The sequence below is a fragment of the Phasianus colchicus genome, chromosome 6 (assembly GCF_987193195.1).
Source record: "Phasianus colchicus chromosome 6, bPhaCol1.hap1.1, whole genome shotgun sequence".
NCBI classification, from domain to species: Eukaryota; Metazoa; Chordata; class Aves; order Galliformes; family Phasianidae; genus Phasianus; species Phasianus colchicus.
In genome coordinates this window covers 15,331,004-15,357,488 of record NC_143441.1, presented here as the reverse complement: position 1 = coordinate 15,357,488, position 26,485 = coordinate 15,331,004, and the positions used below count along the sequence as shown (strand labels likewise).

The 26,485-nt window shown below is 41.0% G+C and overlaps 1 long non-coding RNA gene across 2 annotated transcripts in view; it reads right to left on the bottom strand.

Moving 5' to 3' along the window:
• The window catches only part of LOC149917449 (uncharacterized), a 64,559-nt gene that overhangs the window by 32,437 nt on the left and 5,637 nt on the right, over positions 1-26,485 (bottom strand). Inside the window, exon 1 of one of the 2 annotated variants that reach the window (XR_016467446.1) lies at positions 8,772-8,877. The exons of the other annotated variant lie outside the window; for it this stretch is intronic. This is a non-coding gene — a long non-coding RNA (uncharacterized LOC149917449). Of the gene's footprint in view, positions 1-8,771; positions 8,878-26,485 lie in introns of those variants that run through there. 2 annotated transcript variants of the gene reach the window in all.

Below are 26,485 nucleotides of genomic sequence, written 5' to 3'. Positions count from 1 at the left end.
CCATTTTCTCCATTTGCCTGCTTAAGAACTAGAGACCTAGCAGTCTTGGAGATCCACTTGACTTGTATCTACTCATCCTCTCCAAAAGTGCTTGCTATCCTTGGCTCCCTTCACCCTGGAGCGTGAGGATATGCACGCACATATACAAGGTGTGTTAAGAGGTTAAAAGGGTGAATTTGTGCTGGAAGCATCATGCAGATGATTGGAGTCTCAGTTTGGCACAAGAAGAAAGGCCTAGACATGCCAGAATTTGCAGAGACACATTCTTCATGTTGCTTAAACTGTACTTGGCTCTCAGATTCCTAGCAAAGACCACAGGACTCAAGGTCACCACATTCATATAGATAGCTGTCAAGCACATAAGCTACATATACAGGTAATTCAGGCCACATCTTAAGGCTTGATATCAAGAGCATTTTGCCGCATACATCCCACATTTCACTGGCTATGAATCTCTGGAGCAGCGCAGCCTCACTGCAGGCTTGCCTTCCTCTGATGTGAAGGGGGAAAAAAGCACATGCTAGTTCTCCACATTACCAAAGCACACATTAGAAATCTATTGGATTTTGAAAAGGAATTCTTTTTTCACAGGAAAAAAGGCTAACACCCAATCCTGTAGCCTCAAGGGCATGAAAAGATTGCATAGTACTGTCTGGACAGGCTGCCCACAAAGTTTGACTTTACCAATCAATGCTTACAGTCACTTTTCTTCTAAATGAAGCTGGCTAAGCCATCCATACCAACTGCTGAGGCTTGAAGAATGAGCTTGATGAACACCTGCAGCAAAATCCCTATTACTTCTATGAAAACCACCCTGTTGAAAACAACAGTCTGTAAGGATACTTTGGCAGATGCAGGACTCAGATTCAGTCAAATTCACAGCTCACCAACAGATTTTCCTCTGTGATCTAAAGAAGGTGCATTCTGTGCCTCAGCTACCAATGTATGACACGGAAATAGTACTATCTTTCTACCAAAAGCATCCCTACTGGTATGCAAAGCTAGGCACATACACAGCAGAATTTAGAAGGGCTTCAAAATAACTGTACCAGCTTTGAGATAAACTGGCTGATAAAGAGATAAAGAGGGTGGAAGTTAGCCACATTAAGTGTTGTCCTGTGCCACTGAGGACTGATTAGAAACAGGATCTAACATGTAGGATCTCAGGTGGAGATCATAGAATGGCTTGGGTTGAAAGGAACCCTAAAGATTATGTAGTTTCTGCTTCCCTCCCATAGGCAGGGTTACCAACCATTAAATCACGCTGCCCAGGGTCCCATACAACCTGTTTCAGTGCCTCATCACCGTCTGAATAAAGAATTTCTTCCTAACATGTAGCCTAAATTTCTCCTCTTTTAGTTCAAAGCCATTTTTCCTTGTTCCATAACTATCTGTCTCTGTAAAAGGCCAAGTGCAGGGTACTACACTCGGGTTGGGGCAATCCCAGGTATTTAAATATACTGAAGAAAGACCTCCTTGAGAGCAGCCCTATGGAGAAGGACTTGGGGGTCCTGGTGGACGAGAGGCTGGACATGAGCCAGCGGTGTGTGCCTGAAGTCCAGAAAGCCAACTGGGTTCTGGGCTGCATTAAAAAAGGGGTGGTCAGCAGGGAGAGGGAGGTGATTGTCCCCCTCTACTCAGCTGTTGTGAGACCCCATCTGGAGTACTGTGTCCAGGCCTGGACTCCCTTGTACAGGAAGGATGTGGAGCTCTTGGAGCAGGAGAGGTTGTGCAAGTAGCTCAAACTGAAGAAAGAAACATGTCAGATGGGATAAGGAAACAAGGAGAACAGTAACACAGGAGCACAACATCAAGGGCAAACATACTATCTATAATAACCTTTAATACAGCACAAGTTCGGAACTGAAAAAACACCTACAGCAGCACAGATCTTGAAGCAGAGTAGAACCAGGCTATGTAGACCTTCTGAAAATCCAGTACATTCAGGCACTTCATTCCCATCAGCTTTAATAGCATTTACACATCTAAGATTTGGCAACTTTCTACCTCTTTGCATGAGCCTCTACTGAGGAACAGATGAGACCATTGGTTGCGTAGTTTTTCTGTCCAGAAGAGCATGTGAAGTACTGGGAGAAAAAAAAAGACAGCATCGCTCTATATGTGGGAGATGCTAGCTCCAAAATTATCTTATGTCTTACACACACGCTTCCAAAGACGTTATTTTTCAATCTGCAGGCCCACTCCCTATTGCAAACTATCACCTAGTGCATGCTCCAGCCTGCATTCATCACCACCCTGCTCACAATATGTAATTTTACAAGAAATTGAGGTGGTTTCAGCATATTTCAAGGTATTAAAATCAGTTTAGTAAATATCAAACTCTGAAGTAAAGTAGATAATGGGCATTAATCACTCTAGTGAAGCCATTAGTCAGTTGCACAGTGTTCATAGTCGTTCCTGTATTTAGAGCATCAGCAAAGCCAGAATGAAGTAAGTGTTATCTGACTTGCTATAGCAAATCCAGCTGTTACTTTGATGGAAACAAAAATTTCACCTTCTGTGATTATCCACTTTACTTTCACTAATCATATTGGTGCAGAGACTTTAAAAAAATTTTTTATGGAATACTAAAATGGTAGTGGCTCATCTGACCTACAGAGGCATAATTACTGCAAGTGTAATTGTAATGCAGATGATTCTGAACAGCAAGTTTCCACAAGCAAAAGGCAAAATGAGCAAGTAGGCAGATGACTGTCACTGAATGCCTATCTTCTAAAATAGTGATCCTTCTAGAAAGATCAACACTGTTGCCTAAAGGCCAAAAGGCTTGGGCATAGCCTGCTGTTTTGTCTTTCCTCACATTATCAGTTGAGATTGTGTATTGTCAGAGGCTTTTTTTTTTCTTCATTTTTTGTCCTTAATATCAGTTTTACAGTAAGCAAAATGAATTGTATAGACAATCATTAAATACACATTGCCTTCCACTCCAGAAAGTCAGATTCCAGTTTGTTGTTCATCACTATGGAAACAGTTTGCTATTTATTCATACTCAGTGCATAGGTTATCTAATTTGGTAGGAAAAAAAAAAAGCTAAACAAATTCAGATGTAATATATATGTACTATATTATTATTGTATGTAACTATATATCTATAAGTGGGATTCTGTAACTATATATATGGGATTATTTAACTATATATCTAATGGTACTCATCAATCCAGTCCCATGCTATTATAGACAATCCCCTTGGATATTTTTTCTGACATCTCAGAGAAAGTTTCCATGCCTGGGGGGAAAAAAAAAAAAAAAAAAAAAAAAAAAAAGTCAGGTTCTTAAAACCCCCCTTTCAAACCATCCTCGTTCTTGAAAGAACAGAAATGAATAAAAAGTTGGGGAAGTAGGGAAGGAGAAAAATATGTTTGTTGTTTTTCCTTTTTAGAGTTCTGAAAATTAAAAAACAGTGAAAGGTGGAAAACAGTCTACTTTTAGCAAAGGAAATGTTTTGCAAGTTTCAAGTTCTACTGAAAATTGGATTGAGGGATTGCGAGGAACCCAGAAAAGTATTTCTCTCAAGCCACAGGTAATGACTGTTTTCATTTCTCTTAGTCACAATGTCCAGAAAAATTTTACCTTAAAAAGACTACAGCAACTATCTTAAGAATGAACTGCCTCTGCTACAGAGAGCTGTTGCTCCATTAATGCCCTTGTATCTACACCAGCACATGCCCAGTTTGGGAGTCAAATGGAATCATTCCTGATCCAGATGGTCAAAGATAAAAACAGGACAACAGCAACATACCTTTGTCCCTGCCAAGTGGCTACAAGTTGGAGGTGCTTCCCTTCTCTTTGTCAGGTGAATTCAGAACTGATGAGACAGAGACTGCCATTGTGCAGGTAGGTGCTGAAAAAACACACGCAATTCTCTGCCTCTTTACAAGGCTCCTGTACTTCACATGGGCTGACTGCTGCAAAGCCTTAAGCAATATACTTCTGTCAGCCACCTACCTTGCGGTCATGGCTTTCTGGACACAGTAGCACAGAAGTTTGGTGGCAGCTACACAGCAAACCACGCTGGGCCACACTACACAGCTATTTTCAGTCTCATTGTTTTTCAGACAGACTCATGAGGAAAGACTGGAAACAGGAGCTATTGACCCCACTGACAAAGAAAGTCATTAAAAACAAAAGTCTCAAAAACAAGATCTAACATATCTGACTGCCACAGTTCACTCTGTGTTTCATACCCTCTCCTCCAACCACTACTGCTTCCAGAAAACCCACAGTCCTGAGCTTTTCCTTAAGCCATATTCTGAAAACTTTTGTCTCACGCACAGCAATGATTAAGAAGATCCCACCCTCTTATTGTCTTTCTCAAGCACAAGCAGCCCAGTATAACCACACCAGGCAGACTGGAATTCTCCTCACTGGATGGGGTGATTGATTCACGTCTGAAACACTATATCCTGCCAGATTATTTTGGTACTTCTACTCCTGTCTCGAACAAGACTCAAAAACTGACAACAGGAATAGACAAGTGGACAAAAAATGAAAAAGAAAATGGACAAATAATAGACATGTTTGAAGCCTAAACTGAAAAAAGCTTTAATTCCAGTTCTTGCCTAGCCATAGTCCTAGAAGATGTACTTGCCTGAACCAATCTGTCCATTGTCAATGAACAACTGTAGTCAGCAAACACGTTAATAGTCTTCTTTTGAGTCATGCTGTACATTCCAGGTTTTTTGCAGCCAGCAGCTCAAGTTATTTAGAATGATTTGTTTTTCTCTGTTGTATGAAGAGCATGATGACAGGCAGAGCAAGAAAGCTGTACGATAGTTAGTGTTGTGCAAGCACTGGAATGATTAGAAAACTGTTCTGAGTAAACACATCAATTTCTCCAAAATGTATTTATTCAGTCGGTAGACTATAAACAGCTGTCCAGACTACCAGAACTACAGAACACTAGATCTGCAAAATGTTCATTTAACTCCATTAGAAAGTCAAAAATTAGACTGAATACCACAGGATCAGATGGAAGCCTTGTATGAAGAGCAAAATTCCATAGAGATAAACTGGAAGATCTTAGTTATCGCACAAAGAATTATGGAGACAGAACACTGCCTGTTCACAATTAAGTCAACAGCAAAACTTAATTGGCATAGGAATCAGTACCAGCATCGAATGAGAGCAGATCTGAAACACATGTCCAGGCCCTAAAAAGATACCTTGGCGGAATGACTCATTCATAACCACTTCACTAGCTGCATTTTCCTCATAAAAAATAGAGCTTTTTTTTTTTCTTTATAATGTACTTACAAAGAGAAAAAAAAAAATCAATTTTACCTCCTGAGAGGTCTCTCTTCTCCTCACTCACAGTGAGGGGATATTTTCCTCTTCTTGTCTCTTTCTCAATTCTAAGTCAAATTTCTAGCAGCTGCTTATTCAAGACTTTGGTGGTGATTCAAGCAGGCTGAAAGCAGCTTGTTCCTTCCAAAGGATGAAGAAGGGTACACTGTGAGAAAGATTTCTTCACAGTTCCCAGTGCAGTGGATGTATAATTCCAAAGGTACTAATAGTCTTTCTTACTTGCAGTATTGCTCTTCTCTGCTTTATTTAGAGGATACAATGAAGAGACAAGCTAGCAAATATCAACATATCTGTATCACACAGAGGGATCCCCATCACAAGGGGGAAGGATACAGTTAACAGCTTACATATATGAAAGTTAATTGTGCATTTTTCTTTTGCAGTGGAGATTCCTGATTCCATTTCAACTGTTTAGCGAGATAAAACAAGGTAAACAATGTAAGATAAAAAATGAATATCTTCCCTCCCCTCAACATATTGATGTTTCAACTTTGTTTAGAAGATAATTTAATTTGCCACTGACTGACAAGTAGATGGTATATAAATAACCACACACACAGGCTTTGCTCTAAAGCTCAGAGAAGATTCCAGAATAAACACCAAACTGTAACTTGCCATAAGTTAACTAAACTGTTCTTGAACATCACAGTGTATTTAGTATTCATTCACTGCATCAATGGTAATAGCAGTGAGTGTTCATAGTGAATCTCTACCATACAAGAAAAGACACTGCCTATGTAGAGTTTGGATTCCGGAGATCTGGATGCAGTTTCGATGCACTATTGACCTTGCTCACACATGCAAATGCTCAAGAGAGCTGCTGACTTTTTTGAGATGTTACATATTTATATCATGCATTATTAATACCAGAGACACAATGCAATTTCCAGTTAAGTCAACAAGAACATTCTTGTTGTTCTAGCAAGCCTGCTGCTAGCTAGCTCTTAGGAAAGAAAAAAAAAAAAAAAAAAAAAAAGGTTTCCATTCTTGCATGCCTAGGAATAAATGTTCCATCAATCCAGATTATTCATCAGTTTTGTAATGTCCCTCTGCCTGACATTTGCTGCCATAACAGGCAACCTGCTCCGTTTTCTTCTGAGAAGAATGTATCTTGCTTGGTAGCCTATTCATCCAATCTGTCAAACAGAAAAGGAGTAGCCACGCTTGTCAAATTCATGCAACAAGCATGTTAAGGTAACCAACTCAATACTGCAATTCACACCACCTTAACAGTTATCCTCTAGCTACCCTCCAGACAGCAGACGATATTGTGGTCACCAGACAGACAGGTCTCTGACAACCAAATTTAACCTGATCCACTTTAGGCCACAATAAGAAGAGAACAAGCAAGAATTATTTGAAAATTACATCCCTGAGAAGCTACTTATCATCCAGTTTCTAGCTTCCATCTCCTTTTGGATGAACAGCACAAGTATTACTTTATATTAGCCTACAGCATCTGAAAACTTGAATTCACATAAAATATAAAAGCAGAATGAGAATGGATTGAGTGATTGCAAGAAAGACTGGTAAGTGTATGTTCACATTGCAAAACTGCTGAGAAAATGTTGACCTTAGCTTTTGATGTGGCCATAACAGAGAATCTACTCTGATGTGAGCTTTAATTACACAGTAGTAGAATCCAACAGAGATTCTCTGATGGAGTTAGTTCTTTTCATACCTTGACCCATATAATTTTTCTTACCCAGCAGGGACATTTAATAGATTAGAGTATTAAACATCGCTCTGTCTCATCATAAATCATTGAGACAATGCTTGCAATTTAGATAGCCTGAGATGACCTGTTCATCAATATCCACAATCTAACACACCTGTTTGGTTTGACTTATTATTGCTGTCAATACTAGGTGGCATGTTAGAATCTAAATGGTACATCAGGACAAATCCTTGAAATATACACCCTTGCCTCTTTCCCAGACCTCCTGACCTCATTTTCCTAAGGTCCATCTACCAAAGGACCTCTATAGAGTATTAAATTTTTAATGTTTCCTACATTTTTGTATTAGCAGCATAACACTCTACTGAAAAATCCATCAGGAGAAAACTAAAGGCTGCCATAGATGGAGAGGTAGTGACAAGAACTAGAAATAAGGTCTAGAAAGGAACTGAATTGAATTTGGGGACACATCTCTTTAGAATTTGTTTTAAAAGAGTTAAGGTCTCTTTGTATTGTAAAAGGAATATTGATTCCCTCATTCCTCATCCCAACAGAATTTACACTTCAGGTCTCTCCAAAAAAACCGCACTTACAGAAACACAGAAGGTCAGCAGATTTCATTTTACTGTAAATCACTCAGTAGTAGCACTCCCCACTCCATTACCAGTTTGTTTCAGTGACTTAAACTCAGCCACATCTATGCAGAGCTGGCTGTCCAACAGCTCACATCAGGGTGAATAAATCCATGTCTTATTCTTCTTCTAAAACTTCTGTTCTTCTTGGATGTTGATAATTGTACATCAGTTTTTTTAAGTCCTCTATGCACACCAATATGTTACAACATGGCTTAGACTCAGATTGACTGTACAGCACTGTATAAGGAACCGTTAGCAGTTTTGAAACATGATCTCATTCTGCTTTTTTCTTATTGCTTAATCAGTTCCTCATCTCATGCTTTCCTCTACACCGAATGAAAAAAGCCTCTTGTGAGGGGCTTTGCCACAGACTTTTTGAAACATTACGTCTAAATAAAACGTTGCTGTAAAGATGCAGACCATGCTAAAACTAAACAGAAAAGGGATCAGGAGACCAACTGCCTGTACATGACTCATTTTCTGCCACACATGTAAATGACGCCTTGTGAAAGGCACAAAGGCAGAGATCAAGAAGTCTTTGATAAAATGGGTGCCGCAACTTAATGATTAGTAACAAGTGAACAACACCACTCTGAAAAGTCATCGTTCGTGCAAATCAGATGCTGGCTTCCAGCAGACCCTCCTGTCTAAGCCATTAAGACTCTCCCTCCTACCACCATTAGTCATGCTGAGTATTAACTTTATTCATTATTACTCATAGTTTACTCTTTGAATAACCCATTAATTTCAGTGAGACTTCTGCAGTAGGAGGTAGCAGATAATCTACGTGTTTGTATATGTATACGTATATAATTAAAGGCTATCAAATTAGAAGACTGACTTTCCCTTGCTGACTAAGCTGATCCCTAAAACTCTGGCCCCAGAGCTGAAGGTATTCATGGCTGTAACTGAAGACATGCTAAGTCAAGCTTTCAAAAGTACCCATGGCAGAATCAGTTGTAACAGCATTTTTCATGAGGATGCTACAAAGTTACACAGCCTTTCACCTCAGGCTCTGCTGTCTGCAATAAATTTTGAAGCCAGTATCCTCAGAACTCCCTAACAGCATGCTACTAACAAAGTTAGTTAGGAGGTTCTGAAGAAAACACACCAAAATGAAGACAGCATAGTACCTCAGAGGCCACTTCTCCAGATGTACTTGCTCTTCTAAGGATCCCACTGACATTCAGAACATTTCTCTTCTGTAAGTCTTCCTTCTTTAGGAGCTGGGAAGAGAAGCAAGCCAGATAGCCATACACTGTGGGATCAGACTGTACTTTACCCCCCTCTATAGGCATCCTGTGATAAGAACCATTCGAGGGAGGGGGGCAAAATCTTAAAGAACCAAAGCACTCATGAAAGCTCCTCAATCATCCAAGTCCTAATTAACTTCAGTGATGTTTTTATTTCTCAAAAAGAAAGATAATTCTCTGCGTGTTTTTAGTGTATTTTCAAACTTCACGTGTTGCAATGCTAATTCCTTAATGACACTTTTAAAGAGGCCAATTCTTGTGATAGTTTTCTGCAGAAATAGATAGGGACAGCAGGTAGTGAGGAAACTGAAAGGGTACTGGCTGAAAACAAGACAGTGAGTCACAAAAGCATGACTGTTGTCTGCTCCCTGGTCATTTCCTTCACGTATTTAAAGGAATTTCACTGGGGGTGAGAATTTTTGACTTTTTTATGCTATGCTCATGTTTTACCCTCACTCCCCTCCCCCAGATGAAGACTGTGAGCACAGCTATAGTCACCCCCCATCCTGTTTTCTCACCACTGCTCCCTGTTTGAGCCAGCTGGAGCAGGCAGTGCCTCTGAGAAGCCAAGCTCATAATCCCATCAGGGGAGGGTGATAGCAATCTGAAAAAAGCAGGCAAGGCGGGACACTTTCTAAATACTACCACCCACAGGAAAAATTGTACTCAGCTGCTTACAGACTGTGCAAGCCTGTCTGTGCTCCTGGCTGGGACAAGGAGAAGAAAAACAAATACAGGGTCAGGCTGTGCTGTTTAGCTCTAGCCCTTTTGAGAACTAGAGCGTATCTTTCCTTGAGCTATTGAACTTGCTCAGTCTCATGCACTGGATGCATTGACTCATAGGAGTGGTTCCCAGCTTTTGTTTGTTCAAAGATGGGGCTGAACTTCACTTTCAAACAGAGTACACCAGGCTGACATGACAGCTGAGGATGGCTCGATGGGTCTCAAAGAGGCTGCAGCAATTTTGACATCAGATCCCACCTACTGAGTTCACCGAAGCTCGATTCATAGGTGCAGCTGATCTCCATGGGACACTCCTACCCACATCTCACTGCACCAGAAAACTTCTCACACCACAAACCCAGCTGTAGCAGGGGAGAGATTAGCGGGAGGCATGTAGAACGATACAACTGCTGCCTTCTTCCTCAAATTGTAAACATGAACCATCCCCTGCAGCTGAGGATAATTTTAGCCACCAGAATCTGTTAAGAAATAACAGTCATGTACTTCCCTGAGAACTGGCATTGCATTTTGTTCTGCTGCAGACAAATTCTGAGGCCATGGAAGGAAAAAAACATTTATCTCCCACACAGTGACGCCAGAGCAGAGGCAGGCACTGTGTAATCCAAAACAATTAATAAAATGATCCTACTATTAACTGAGCTTGGAAATACTTCCTTTACTTCAGATAGGCTTCTCTTTAACATAGTAGGAGGGGTGGGGTTCTTCTCAGATTGGTAAATATTGTCAGAGTTACATTACGCCTAAGGTGTGTTTCTAGATGGGGGCCAATACCAACATGGATTGCAATTGCATACAAACCCTCCACCTACCCTTCCAAGAATTCAGTGATAATCTCACGGAGATTGACCAAGGCTGACATAATTTAGCTTAAAAAATATCTGCTCGAGGACATTTGCAAATAACTAGCATAAGAACAGAGTCTGTCAAACAAAGCCAAGAACTTCCACACTTTCTGAAGCTCAAGTGTGTATTGTTACTACTATCATTAAAAATTCTATAGATTCTGTTGTATCACCCCATCTCGACCAGAAATTTCTGAATTAGTCTATTTTGTTGTTTGAGAAATAGAGGGAACAGTTATTTACCCATCACATAAGAACATAGTGAAGAAATATTAGGTAACATCTATCTCCCAAGTCACAAATAATTGCATAACTACCAAAAAGTTTTATGACTTACTTTTTTTTTTTTTTTTTCAGAAAGTCTCATCATATAATCTGTCCTTAGCAAATATAACCACAGCAGCTCTCGTGGGCATAATAAGAACGAGTTGTGTTCTTTTAAAATACGTATTTCATAGAGGATCTAATAAACAGGTGCTTTTTCATAGAATCAGTCACAGAGCCATAGGATGGCATGGGTTGGAAGGGACCTTGAAGACTGAGTTCCAACCCCACTGCCATGGGCAGGGCTGCCACTCACTAGATCAGGCTACCAGGATCCCATCCAGAGGACACTTACAGGGACGGGGTACCCACTGTTTCTCTGGGCAACATGTTCCAACACCTCATCACCCTCTGATTAAATAATTTCTTTCTGCTTATATGCTCCCTTCAAGTACTGGAAGGCTGCAATGAGGTCTCCCCTGAGATTTCTCTTTTTTAAGCTAAACAAACTCCACTTTCTCACTTGTGATCAATCTTTCTCCATAGGAGAGGAGCTCCAGCCCTCTGATCAGCTTCTGGTCCCACACCAACAGCTCCACATCCTTCCTGTACTGGAGGCCCCAGGCCTGGAGGCCATACTTCAGATGGGGCCTCATGAGGGCAGAGTAGAGGGGGACAATCACCCCCCACTCCCTGCTGGCCCAAGATACAGTTGGCCTTTTGGGCTGCAAAGCACATGCTGCTGGCTCATGCTCAGCCCTTCATCTACCAGAACCCCCAAATCCATCTCCACAGGACTGCTCTTAGGGGTTCTTCTCCCAGTCTGTACTCATATTTGGGATTGTCCCAACCCAAGTGCAACTCTATGCACTTGACCTTGTTAAACCTCATTAGTTTCTCATGCACCCACTTTTCAAGCCTGTCCAGACCCCTTTGCATTGCATCCCTTCCTTCTATTATGTCAACTGCACTACTCAGCTTGGTGTCATCAGCAAACTTACTAAGGGTACTTTCAGTGCCACTGTCTGCGTTGTTCATAAAGTTGAAGGGCACTGGTCCCAAGACAGAGTCCTGAGGGACATCACTCATGACTGGCTTCCATCTGGATGTAAAACCATTGACAACTACCCACTTTTTAGTGAAGTAAAAGAAAAAGAATTGTTAAAAATAATATCAATCTTGATTGTGAGATATGCTAGGTCAATCCTTTTCCTGCTTACTTGTAAACAAATGGCAAAGCTTCCATCGACTTCAATGGCAGATCAACGGGACCCTGAGGCAATATATTTTAAGTTACTGATATTCACAGGAGTTTCCCTGTGAGCACAAATGTCATACAGTAACCACTGGGCAAGAATAAAATTGTGACATTATTACTAGTGCAGAATAATGGTTCATGATCTTTGCACTGTGCCCTATAGTGCAAATGTCACTACATTTATTAAGATATTTCCTTTTCTTTGAGTTTGAGGGTATGGATCACAGCAGGAAATATTTTTATTTTTACAGTGACCTTTGCAAAGCTTGCAAAGCTAGATTACGTTGTGGTAATGGGACAACCCAAAGGTCACGAAACATTATTCTGCCCTAGTAACTATTAGAAATGTGATGGGAGTTAGAAAAGGTATATGTCCCCAGGGCTGGTTTTTTAGTCTTCCACCTCTGGAGACCTGGGTTCAATATTGGCCACGCCAGTTATATGCTGGAAGCTATTTATAGTCTTCGTTAACATGTCATCAGCTAACTGGGGGCTATACATCCTGACTTGATGAAGTTCGCTCTCTCCTTAGATATTACTGAATCATCCAGACAGTAAACTTCATAATAAGACTGACTTGGAGGGAGTGAGAGCTAATGTCCAAATGCAAAGCCAAGTTCTGTCATTCCCTTAGGAAGAGATGATGTGAAACTACAGAGCCAGTTTGATAACTATCTTATCCAGGATAATGCTGCTAGGTAAAAGCTCCTTACACAGTGCTGCATGGCCTGTTGGCAGTGGTCTATACTTGTCATATTCCATGGGGCCTGTTCAAATGTTAGATTACACTGATTTAAGCACTGTACTACTGTGTTAGTCCTTACTTGTCAAAAATTATGGAAAACTAAAACATACTGCATAGAAAGCAATGCAAATCTAAATCAGCAAGAGTGCTAGTGTGTGAAGTGTAAAGAACAGTAATGGCAGCCAGTAGGTATAAATGCCTGCAAAAATGTGTTTTCAGCACTATGTCATTTGAGGGCACCAGATGCAAAATCACAACTGAAACAAACATAAAATCCAAGGCTGAAAACCACATGTTTGACAAATGCAGAAGAGATGGGATGCAAAAATCAGACACACAAACTACTGCATCCTCTGCTGAGTTTAAACTGTCCTGTTGATGCATGCATAAGCAACACAACATGAAATAGTTGCAGCAGAAAGATCATGACTCCTGGGGATGACACATGAGTTAGAAAAGCAATTGCCTTGCTTTGCTTCAGAACGTCCCGTTCTGGTAATGCCACAACATGTCACTTTGAAACCAAAATGGCATTGAGAAGAATTATACAAACATTGGCATGCGGTTAACCCTGCTGGGACTTGTTACCATGATGTAACAACTTGTTTTTTTCCTTAGTGTTTTGCATGCCAGGATTATACGTATATGATTTTTAAAACATCTTTAGCCTAAGGGTCTTTATTATATTTGCTTTTTACTGGTAAAACTTAATTTAATAGAATATGTAGAATGTTAATAGATACAATAACATTAATAGAACACCATCTTTCAGGTCACAGAAACAGTGAGTGTATTACTTGGTTGCCTTCACAAGAATCTGATGCTGAAAACATCTTAGATATTGTAATATGATGGAAGCAGGAAAAAAATGCATTAGGATAAATGAATCAGTGATGATTTCATAATTTTAGAAAACAAGAACATATTTTGGGGCTAGATTTTTAGCAAGCTTCAAGGTTACCTGTAGGATTACATCTGGTTTTTATTATTCTGTACTAATAAGCATACATATGACAAAATTTTCAAGGGGATCTACCACCAGAAGAGCCTTTTTTACTATGTTCATACGTGACAAAATGAGCACAGAGATTTCATGACACAAACCTGCCCTCTGCTGGCAAAACAAGAAAAATAGTAGATCAAGAATCCCGTTTTGAAAAAGTTGTCTTTGATATTTTTTTGGCTTCGCTATACACAAGCACTGCTTCTTGACTTCATACGTTCTCTTTCCTTTAATATCAATGAGCTCCTTTTTCATATTCTGAATAACTCAATAAATAATGCCAAATATTTACCAAAAGAACATTATTGATCCTGCGTAGACTCAAGCCTAAAATGTAAAAATGCAAATGCTGGTACAGTCGAGAATCTGCAGGAAGCACTGACCTGATAAAACTATCTCTGCCTTCCTTTCCCCACGAATGTCACCACTAGCTGGATGCATGTGTCCTGTATTCACATAAACAGACATCAATACGTATTAACTAAATGCCCTTAAGTCTGTCATGAAACTCTCACTTGTCATGTGAATAGAATAACCTTGCTGAAACTCAGTTTTCTTCAAATAAAAGTCCAAATAGAAGAGAGTGACCAGTCTTTGCCCTGTGACATTTTGAAATTAAGCAATGTTACAAATGGTGACCATTCTGTATATATAATATTTGCAGGTACTTCTTACTTACTATGAAAAAAAAAAACAACCCTCTTCTTCCAGAAGCCATCTGCCTTCACCTTAGAGCTAACATACAGCTCTTTCTTATAATTAATAATAATAAAATAATAATAAAAATTTATAAGTATAGGTATTGCAACTTGTCTCATGAAAGATTTCAACCTGGGCGTGTTGCTAGCTGAAGTTATTAATGGCATGAACTCAAAAAGACATTTGTGCCAAGAGATGAACTCTAGGCTAACTTCCATTGTGGCTCCTGATCCTTCTGGGACTTTTTGCCAGTAAATAATTGTTTCCAGGTGCTCCTTCAAAAGGTAGAGTTGAAAGAATTTAGCAGCAAAACGTAAGGTTATCACTGTGCATTTCTCAGAATCTGCAAATATGTCTTCAACAATGTATGGAGATATTTTCTCGTAAATTTGTTCCCCCAACATGGTATTCCTATAGGGTAAGTGAGACTAAGGAGATCAAGCAAACCTTTAGTCACCTCCACAATTTCACAGAATATTTAGCCTCTGCAAACTCTCTCAGCACAGCTAGCTCTCTTCTCCAGGAAGCACTTGCAGCTGTGCCATTATTTAGCCATGTTTTTACACATTCTGGCACCAGCCTTCCTCATAGACAGAGGCTGGCCTCCTCTGGAGCTCTACAGGCTGCATAGAGCTGCAAGACAGTTCAGTCCACAGCACCCCTGGCAGCTCAATAAAGTACAGAGCCATCACCTTGCTGGGAGTAACAAGCCATATTTTACTCCTTCATGAGCCAGGGGGCCCTGGATGCTGCTGATCTCCTTCCTGTGCCAACTGGAGCTGATGTCTATCACGAAGAACAAAATGAACAACCTAGCTGATCATTTCGCCCTTGTGAAAATCAAAGCCTTCCAGCTGCTGTGCTCAGCTGTGCTCTGATTTCAGTAGCAGCTGAGAATCAATGTTCATGTAAGCACTGATGACCCCAGGATACTGTTAGCCTTCTTTCTTGAAAGGTGTTGTAGTTTGACTCTAGTAAGCAGCTGAGCACAATACAGATGCTTGCTAACTCTCCACAAGCAGGGTTAGGGAGAGGAGTGGAAAGGCAAAAGTGAGAAAAATGACATGTTGAGATTAAGACAGCTTAATACATAAAAGAGGTGGGAAAAGTTAAAACAAAACAAAGAGAAACTAGTGATAGAACAAGCACTTGCTTACCACAAGCAGGCCATGGTCCAGCTAGTCATGAAACAACAGCAGCCTTGGCAAAATTTTACACCCACACTTCCCTTGCAGGTTATATTGTGGAGTAAGATGTTACTTGGTATGGAATATCCATCTGATCAATTTGGGTCAGCTGTCCTAGTAGCATTCCTCTCCAGGCCCTCGTTCATCTTTAGCAAGCCCTGCAGTGCTGCAGGTGCCATACTTCTGCTCTTCCGTTTGTTGGCAGGCAGACAGCTCCAACCCATGCTCCTGGCTGTAGGGAGATGCTCTGGGGGGCCCAGGCAGCCACCCCATCCTCTCCACCACAAGAGAGAGTGCCAGGACCAGGGCACCCCCACGTGGAGACAGAGGACGGAATGGCCTGAATCATAGAATCACAGAATGTCCTGAGTTAGAAGGGATCTATAAGGATCACCGAGTCCAACCTCTGGCTCTATATAGGACCCCCAAAAACCAGACCATACATCTGAGAGCAGCATCCAAATGCTTCTTGGATTCCAGCAATTCGGGGCCATGGGCACTGCCCTGGGGAGCCATGCCCAACACCTTCTGGTGAAGAACCTTTCCCTAACACCCAGCCTGACTCTCCCCTGTCACAGCTCCCTGCCATTCCCTCAGGCCCTGTCGCTGTCACACAGAGCAGAGCTCAGTGCTGCCCCTCCGCTCCCCTCCTGAGGAGTTGCAGCAGCCATGAGGCCTCCCCTCAGCTCCTCTGCTCTGGGCTGAGCAAACCAAGGGACCTCAGCTGCTCTTCATGTATATTTCCCTCTAGAACCTTCCCCATCTTAGTAGCCTTCTTGAAGCTCAGAGGAAGGCAGCTTTGGTGTGTTACAGCTTGGCCATTTGCAGCTCATGACCCTAATTTTATATCCTGCTCCACTTCTGACATCTGGCTGAGCAAGGGCAGGTGGTGGGGGAAGTCAGAGTGTGTTGGCTTCTGCCTCCCACTGGGCTGCCTTTGCTGGCAGAATGCTAGCACAAGGAGGGAACCAAAGGGAAGGGTTCTGCTGGACAGCCTCCATCTCTCAGGTCCCAGTTCTGCAGGTTGATGGGAGCCTTTGCCCAGCAGGCAGAGGCTTTGCCAATATCTTGTGTATATGTAATCAGTGTACTTAGGGTGGAAGAAATAGAATCCAGTGAGTGCAGAGTGTAACAAATGCATTTTTACATTCTCGTATTCTTGAGCAATGAAACAGACAATTAATTAATAGGATCCTCAGATAAAAAAAGTCTAAGTTAATTATCTTAAATAACACAAATTTGCTTTGACTGGGTTAATGCCATGAGTTTGACTCATAAGCAAAGCCAATTTTTGTTAAGCCCAAATAAAGCAGGAAGTAAACTACCTTTATGGTACACACAGTTCTTTCAGATGGGGCCCTAGCTTATGAGCACCGTTTGCCTCAAGAAGTTGAGAAGACACCAATCCAGCTGGATCTCAAATTGCCCTCACTTATGGGCTGGTGATGGCTTTTGCAGGTGGAAGCCTTATGCCATGTAAGGACCAACAAGAAACAGGAAGGACAGACTGGAGAATGCGTTAGGGCAAGCCAACAGATCTGAAGAATGGGAGCAGGGTGACAGCATAGTGATGATCAAGCACTACTTCCAGGTACTTTCACGCACATCTTCTGGCACACCACATCTATTTTCTAGTCAGGATACTATTCCTTTCCTCCTTTGCCCTGTTTAGCTCTTCCTTTCTGCACAGCTCAGCCTAGTTTGCATTTCAACTTAGCAACTCTTTCCTCATTTCTGCATCTCTCTCTCTCCAACCTCCCCTCTGCAGACTGGCAGGCAAGCAGAGCCAGGGCGGAGCAGCACAGTTTATAACATCTTAAGAAAATGTTTAGAATATAATGTTTAAAATGAGGCAAAATAGGCTTCTGAATCTTCATGTTGATTACAGAAAAGCATGGTAGGGAAAAAAAAAAAAAAAAAACAGTTTGCCTTTTCATTGACTGCAGAGATGCTGCATTTTTTGTCTGGATTTCAATGTAAATTGAAGTACTTAAGGCTAAAAAACCCATGCCAAGTCCTTTGAGTACCACACTTTTTCTTCTCCTAATCTATTTTGATTTTCTCTTTTTAGGTTTATACAGTTAAATGGTCTGTATCAAGGAACTAAGTTTGGATTTTTCTTTTTGTTAATGTTATGACATTCTTGCTTTCATGTTTTAAGTCTTGGTCATAAAGTAACAATTGGCTTCCCTGCCACCAACACTCCCAACAGTTTTGTCATGAATTATATCCACAAAAGGATGGATATAATTTTAGATAATCAGCATTGATTTGATCAAAGGACTGGCACAGATCCCCCTGAATTTTCTGTGTCACGGTTGAACTTATTTGCACAAGCAGGTATTTTTCTTGGCTTATAGCAATCTGGAAACACTGCAGTCACAGCAGATTTTTGCTTTGCCATTTTCAAATGATAATGTGTCAAAACCCTCCTGGGTCTGTCCTGCTCACTTAGTTCTGATCACTGTGCCCTTTTTTTTTTCCCCTGGAAGTTTTCTTCTTTTTGACCAATCAAGACATATTAATTTAACTAATTTAATTTCAGAGACGGATGAAGTGCAGCTGACAAATGGGGGTAGAAAGAGGAGGAAATCTGCCTTCTCATTCCTGCAAAATATCAAACTGATTTGGCTATTTATCTTTTGCTGCACAATTAGAACTTCACAGCACAGCAAGGGCCATACCTCAGAGACAGCACTGACCACAGCCGGGAGCACCTGTCCACAGCAGTTCTCATGGGCACCACCGCAACAGAAATAGTAAGTGTTCATTTCCCAGCTGATGCCAAAATACTCGCAGAATGCAAAGCACATCTTAAGCTGTAAAAGCCCGAGGGTTCTCCTTATATCATATCATATCACATCACAGAAACCGAACAAAACAATTCTGCAACCCAACAGATCGGTGACTAAAACACAGCCGCAAATAGCCACAGCAGGAAGAGGATTTTGTCTGCGGTTTCCCTCCTTCGTTGGCAGCCAGGTGCGGAGCTTTGGAGACCTTTCCAATCAGCCTCTGCTCGTCAGCTCTCACTCGCACAAGAGGGCACTGCAGCCACGCGCATCAGGGAAGCGTCTCAGCGCTTCTCTCTTGCGGAGCCGGGCTTTGAGAGCCCTCATCTTCTCATCCAGGCTGGCAGCGAGCGCAGCAGACTGTGCTGAGGCGTTGTGCTGGTACACCTTGCACAGCTGAATTGCTCCGAGGTAAAATATGCATTGCAGAGTTCATTCCTGTTAGAAACTTGGATAAAATTTGACAGTTGTGGTTTACCTGTGTGCTTGCCCAGGGAGCTGAAATCAGGGAGGCTATCACAACCTTTTAAATAAATAAACAAATAGATAAATCCTCTGGAGTTCATGTTGATTAAAGGAAAAAAAAAAAAATAGTCAGTGCTTGTAGGAATGTGAATATTTTGATTATAGTGGCAAACAAAAACTCCTGGCTATTCATAAGACTACTGATTTTAATCTGAAGGGCATTAAAACCTTATCTATGTGTCTGTCCACTTGTCAGCCTTCAGGAGCGTTTATGCTTTCCTCATGAATGCCTTGTCTTCAGAATCACAGCATTTGCAATTTCCATTAATTCAGACAGGAGTAGAAATCATGGTACTGTATCCATAGTATAGCCATATACCACAGGCCATCACTAATACCAGATACCTGCCTCATTTACCTGACTTTAGGCTCCCCACTTAAAATTTTCAATTGTATTTATAATAATGGGTATAAAATATAAAAATGTGAAATGCTATGTCCTGTCCCAGTGCACCAAAGTACCTGAGGTATGCAGCTCAAGGAACAAAGTGAGAGATGCCTGTTACCTGCAAATGTGTTCTGATATGACTCAAGTACATGGTGCACAGGAAGACTATTTAGCAAAGAGTATGGAATGTGGGGGAAAAAAATCTGTATATCAAAATCATATTTATCAGTATGAAGCCATTCCTGGTAAAAACAAGTAATAAGACAATAAGCAAATCCCTTCTTGCACTTTTCATTTGTCACTGATGGTTAATAAAAATGGCTTGAAAACAATAAATCTCAAGAACACAGTTCCAGCCCATCCCTGGTGGACCATCTGCAACCAAACTAGTGCAACAATGTGCTGCAGAACTTAAAGGGGCTCCTATGGGAAATGAGTTTCACTTATGGGATTAAACCACATCAAGGAAGCGTTAAGCACAACAGTTCAGTAACAGCTGGAGAAATCCTTAAAGCTGATTGCTGGAAGCTCTTGGGAGAAATATCAATCTATAAACTAGCCTATACTCTGCCATTAGCTGCTTGAGAGATAACGTGCTGGACAAGATGGATTCTTGGCCTAATGCCACATTCCTATGATCTACCTTGACACAACAGAACCAATAACATTACCAATCCTGAGAGATGATGGGACAAACCAAACCAGGTCTTCAGGCTGCTTCCCTACCAGCTGTATCCAAATACTAGCACCATTACAGCACAAAACTTCCTAGTATTTTCCTGCTCTGAACACCTTTCTTTTATTTCCACTTTTTATTTCTCTACCTCACTCTTTCCACTAACTACACCATTGAAGAAATCTGGCTTAAATAATGCTATTCTCTGCAGTGCTCCAAGAAGACTAAGATTAAAAAATAAATAAATAAATAAGAAAGAAAGCCAAAAACCTACAACCTAAGCAGCTGACATAGATTGAAGTTTGCCAAATCACAGAACATCTAATAAATTCATATGATTTTGAATTTTCTGGTAATGGTAAGATTATTAAAGGCCACCTACTCTAATCATAGGTCTCAGCCTATTTTCTATTCTTTCTTAATTTGCAGTTAAGTTATCTTGTTTCCTGTTGTTCCTGTGAAGCAGAATTGGACTACAACAGGCACAGTGAGGGTTACAGCACACTGCTATAATGAGGCTGCATGATACCATCTTTAATGCCACATAAAAAAATTATAATTAAAAACTGTCAAAACTGAGGAAAACATTGCTTAGAAATCTGTTCTATAGATAATAAAAAGGAGATATGAGTTATTTGTAAAATTGAAACTTTTTTTTAAGAGCGCAAATATTTGCATCTCCCTCTTCCCTTCAAAAGACTCCAAGTGACAATTATTTGCCACAGTGCTTGATAGACCAATGTCTCTCTTCCTGAAACACCAGATAATGGTTAATAGCTTGCCACAGTGTGATAGCAATGCCATGGAAGCACCATGAGCTTTCTGAGATGTTTATTCTAACATTCTAAATAATACATCAGAGACATGCAATCAGATCAGCTGCTTGGTTTTTGTTTTGTTTGTTTGTTTTTCAGATTCACGTAGCTGAAATTTGATCAATCTTCAGACTTTCTACAATTCATCTTCCATATGGCCAGATACAGACATCAGTTCCATAAATTGTCTGTTGTGAATGAAAAAGCACAGTGGTGAATTCAGTGCTGGCATTAAAGAACAGAAGCCTTTCCTATCCATAAACTGCTGCTGCAACAGTACAAGTAAGGTGTGAAGAGCTTTTTGAGTACAATCTGGTCTAATATTTGCTATTCATAAAGACAAAACAACTACAGTAAATTAATTCTACCAAGATTCTTTGCAAAAACAACAAGAGCACTACAGGTGCATTTGAAAAGCCAAAGGGCATAGCACTAAAATAGAATAATCTCCTGTGACATACAAAAGCAGTGTCTGATTTGCTTCTATCATCCAAAGACATTTGCTTGTAGCCGTGTGCTACCTAAATCTAAGGTGTTAATGTACTAACCTGACTTCAGAAATCTCAAGAGTTGCTCACCCCAGGCAAAAGATATGCATCTTTTTGGGGGGCACTACGTAACATAACACATGAAATCTCTGTTTCTTAGAGGAATAAGGCAGCATCTTAGATAACATCTAAGGGAGGAAAACCTTCTCCTTTTCTATGCCAATTCTTTTCTCATTAGAACTGAAAGAAAAATAATCATCTTGTTTTTCCTCTGATAATTCCTCTCTCATTCACCCACACCTCCTGAAACAAAAAACAAACAAACAAAAAAAAACCAACAACAACAAAAGCCAGCAAACACAAAAATCCCAAGTTCCCTCAAAACAATGAGGTCTCAGGACCAGCACTGCATTGGTCTATATGTCTCTGTTTCAATCCATTTTAAAGAGGAACAATTTTATGTGACTAATCCTAGGGCCTAATCCAACATATTCTACTCACATTAATTTCAGTGACTAATTTCAATAGGGACATATGAGCAAATGGCATTCAGTGAGATTCCTTATAATACCCAATGCTATTCAGTGTGCAGATGGCAACACCTGGCCCTTTGTGACAGTGTCTATTTTGCCTAACCAGAAGGCACCCTGGCTTTGGAAAATCTCCAGTTCTAACCCGTATCCTACTTCTACAGGGAAAGTTCCCCAACCTGTGTCTTCATAGTATTTATATCCTTCTTCTACCCAAACCCTCCTCTTTTTGCCTTTTCCAGATTGAATAGGAAAGACTGTGGGCCACGCGTTTTTGCTTGCTTGGGAAAGCGATAGGTGGTCCCTAACCATTACTACAGGGATTGAGGTATACCTGAAGTGCTACATTTGCAATCAGAAGTGCTCAAATTGCAAGCCCAGAAAACAGAGAAGCTATAATATATATATATATAGTATATATATATATACATACTATATATATATACACACTATGTACACTATATATACTATATATATACACACTATATATACTATATATATATACAGTATATATATCCCAGGTATTTGTACAAACTAGAAGAACCCCTTAGAGCAGCCCTGCAGAGAAGGACTTGGGGGTCCTGGTGGACAAGAAGCTGGACCTGAGCCAGCAGTGTGCGCTTGCAGCCCAGAAGCCAACTGTGTTCTGGGTTGCATTAAAAAAGGAGTGGCCAGCAGGGAGAAGGAAGTGATTGTCCCCCTCTACTCAGCTCTTGTGAGGCTGCAGTGCTGTGTCCAGGCCTGGGGTCCCCAGTACAGGAAGGACATGGAGCTCTTAGAGCGGGTCCAGAGGAGGACCATTAAGATGATCAGAGGGCTGGAGCACCTCTGCTATGAGAAAGGCTGAGGGAACTGGGCTTGTTTAGCTTGGAGAAGAGAAGGTTCCAGGGAGACCTCATTGTGGCCTTACAGTATTTGAAGGGAGCATATAAACAGGAGAGAATTCAACTGTTTAGAAGGGTGGATAGTGATAGGACAAGAGGAAATGGTTTTAAATTGAGTCAGGGGAGGTTTAGGTTACATATTAGGAAGAAGTTTTTCACACAGAGGGTGGTGACGCACTGGAACAGGTTTCCCAAGGAGGCTGTGGATGCCCCCAACCTTGGAGGCGTTCAAGGCCAGGCTGGATGTGGCTCTGGGCAGCCTGGCCTGCTGGTTGGCGACTCTGCACACAGCAGGGGGATTGAAACTAAATGATCATTGTGGTCCTTTTCAGCCCAGGCCATTCTATGATTCTATGATATGATTCTATAGAGAAGCTGGAAGATGAGGCAATCTGCTTATAAAAGACCTGAAACCTTCTACATCAGCTAGAATTTTTCATAGGGATGTCCCATGTTAAGTGACACTGTAGATCTTACCACAAGTTTAAAAATGCTACACAATTGAGAAATTGGTATCAACAGGTTACAGAGCAGAATTTATCGTGATGCAAGCAAGATCATCCTCAGCAGAAAGAAATGCTGTATACAGATGTAGTGGCTCCTGATGGATCTGGAAGCTCAAGCATTGAAAGAAATGTGTTCAGAACAAACATACACAAATAGTACTTAACTGGAACCAAGACCCTGCTCTAGCAAAGAGGATCCATATGCAAAACCCTCATGCTTCCTCCTGATGTAGCTCTATGTTGTGCTTTGTTCTTCAGAATTGGACCCTTTTTGTGGAAAAAAAAAAAGAGAAAAGCTTTGATTTGGTATTTAAATACTAGAGCTTGAGGGCCTGTCTTCAGGAAGTGCTGACCACTTGATTTTTGCTGCAGTCAGTTCTTTTTTTCAACACCCTGTACCCAGCACCCTCTGCAGACCTGGGCTCTGCCTTAGGGACTGATGTCAAATATTTTTATCAGAAACACAGGCAGAGAAGCTACCTGACCTACTCAGAACCACTGTTGAGAAAGTCATGAATGGCCTTCAGAGTAGAGCAGGTCAATGAAAAGGCAGGAAAAGGCAGCAGACCTCCAGGACTGTGCTAGAAATGAAGAGGACATTTCTCATTTGGAATAAAAATGTACAGAAGTGTCTTAATATTACACAGAAAGCATGGTGGAAAGCTGACACGAGAACCAGAGTCTGCTCCTATTGACCTATTTCAGTGGAACTTTTGACTTAAAGACCCTCCCAATCACTAGCAAAGAACCCTGGATACTATTTGTTCATGAGCACAACCGTACAGCAGTAAGTTAAATATGCTTTTAACATTATAGGCTGAGGTGATAAAATCCAAATCTTAGCCATAATAAATAAATAAATAAATAAAGTTGTACAAAACATTCATTTGGTCTCAAACATTTTTGGTACTTTTGGAAAAAGCACAGAGTGAAGACCTATTATCTGGGACCCAGCCCATTTAATAGCAACAGCACAGTCATTCTACTCAGACATGATATCAGGATGTTTCATTCTACAATTCATAATTTTGTAGCAAATCCTAAAGGAGGCTACTACATTTCTGTAGGAACTTCAGTGGCCTTTTCAGAAAAAGTAATAGGTTAGAGGAAATAAATAAACAAATAAAACCTAATGCTCATTTACCAGACTGGCATCTTTCATTCCGGCTTTAACTTTTTCCCCCACAGAAATGTAAAGTAGTGGTTTGAATAAAGTTTTCTTTGTATTAGTTTTCTATATAATATAGCATAATACATGGATTGTGTGAGCACAATGATTTATAAATTTTACAGCATTCCATAAACTATCTGTGCAGTGGAGAATTATAAATTCAAGGTGTATTTGTGTATTCAAAATAATAATAGCACTCAAAATTCATGGTATATCAAACACACATCGTGACACTGATAATTCTGAGACTGGGGATTGAACATGACTTCCTGGCAATTACCAACACCCCTCCTCTAAAATGGAAATATGGTGCTCATAGCCATAGTTTCATAAAATGAAAAGCCTGGTTTTATAGAACTGGACATTGGATTAAAAAATGGTGCTGGAAGCACCTGGCATTAAACATCAAGTTTCCATTAAGTTATTTTACTTGACCAAAGCTCTTCAGTATGTCATGAAAATTAACATTCTTTCAGCAGGTTTTGTTTGATGGGTATCATCTTCACACTGCTCTGCAGCTGACCTTCCTCAGTGGATTGGTCTATACTCAGAGGGTGGTGACACACTGGAACAGGTTGCCCAAGGAGGTTGTGGATGCCCCATCCCTGAAGGCATTCAAGGCCAGACTGGATGTGGCTGTGGGCAGCCTGGCCTAGTGGCTGGCGACTCTGCACATAGCAGAAGGGTTGAAACTACATGATCTTTGTGGTCCTTTTCAACTCAGGGCATTCTATTATTCTACAATGATTCTTTACTCAGTACCTTTCTGATGCCCTTTCTCTTGCCACTGCTCAATAATCACAATGTCTGATGACCCAGGAGAATGTGTCAATGCTGTTACAGGCATCTAAGTTTTCTCTTTCCTTTGCACATCAATAGTAGTCAGGACTTAGTTTTCTGCTCCTGAAGCATTCCAGTGATATAAAACCTTTCAATTCTGCCCATGTCCTTGTGCAATCTTATGCTCAGAGAAGCTGCACTATACTTGCTTATCAGATTCAGCCATGACTGCAGAAATATCCTTGGGAATATCAACCCCCAGGGTTAGAGAGCATCCATGCAAGACCCTGCTGCCAAGCAATGAGAGAGCCAGCAACATCTACCACTGCATTCACAAAGTAAGCATCTCAGCACAAGCTCTTGAAGTGCTGCTGTGCCTTAGCACCACTCCAGCCTTAGAACCACTGAGGCAGGTCTTCTGGAAGGCTCGAGGCTGTAAGATACCCAGGAGCTGCTAGAGTGTCCCACTCCTATGTCACAACATAACTAGTGTAATGAGAAACTGAAGTGCATTTGGTGCTACCTTTTACACGATGAAGGAGACAAGAAAAAGGAATAGACCTCTGAAAAAAAGAGTGAGCATTCAGAGAGGTAAAGAAAGAATGAGAAGGCACAGCTTCAACAAGCATCACTCACTCTGCACTCTTCAAAACCTAAAGCAAGTATCTGGGGTCTGAAACCAACCATTGAACAGAAAATGTTTGATGGCATCTCAAAGGGATTTACAGCTTCACAGTGGGACAGGTCATGTGGCTGGAGTGCTGCAATGGATGGATGCAGGCTCTTGAGGAAAGCCAGGCTGGGAAGCAGGAGAACATGGGCTTCAACCTATGTGAAGAGCTGTCTGCAGCACACAGCTTTGCTTGGAAAAAGTGACAAAGCAGTCAAGATCTTATGGGTAAGAATCAGAGAAGTCTGAAATGGGTCATGTCATGCTAGGTGCCTGCTGCAGGCTTCCTGATCAAAAGGGGGAAGTAGAAGACGACTTCACTCAAAAGCTGAAACAAGCTTCATGATCTTTGGCTCTGGTACCCAAATTTCTGGCCTCTGTTGATTTCTTGATAGAAGTTACTGACAAGACCTCCAGACTTTGGTACATCATAAGGAGTGAAGCCACAAACCAAGCCTAAAAACGAAAGACTGAGGACCAGTAAAAATCTCTCTTTTCTCGGTAGCTGGTGGAACTTTAGTCAGCTCAAACGCCTTCCAAATGCTTCACTCTTCCCCTTCAGAAAAGAGGCACCGTAAGACTCGAGATTTTTTGGCCTAGCTATTGACTTCTGTAGCTGTTATCATA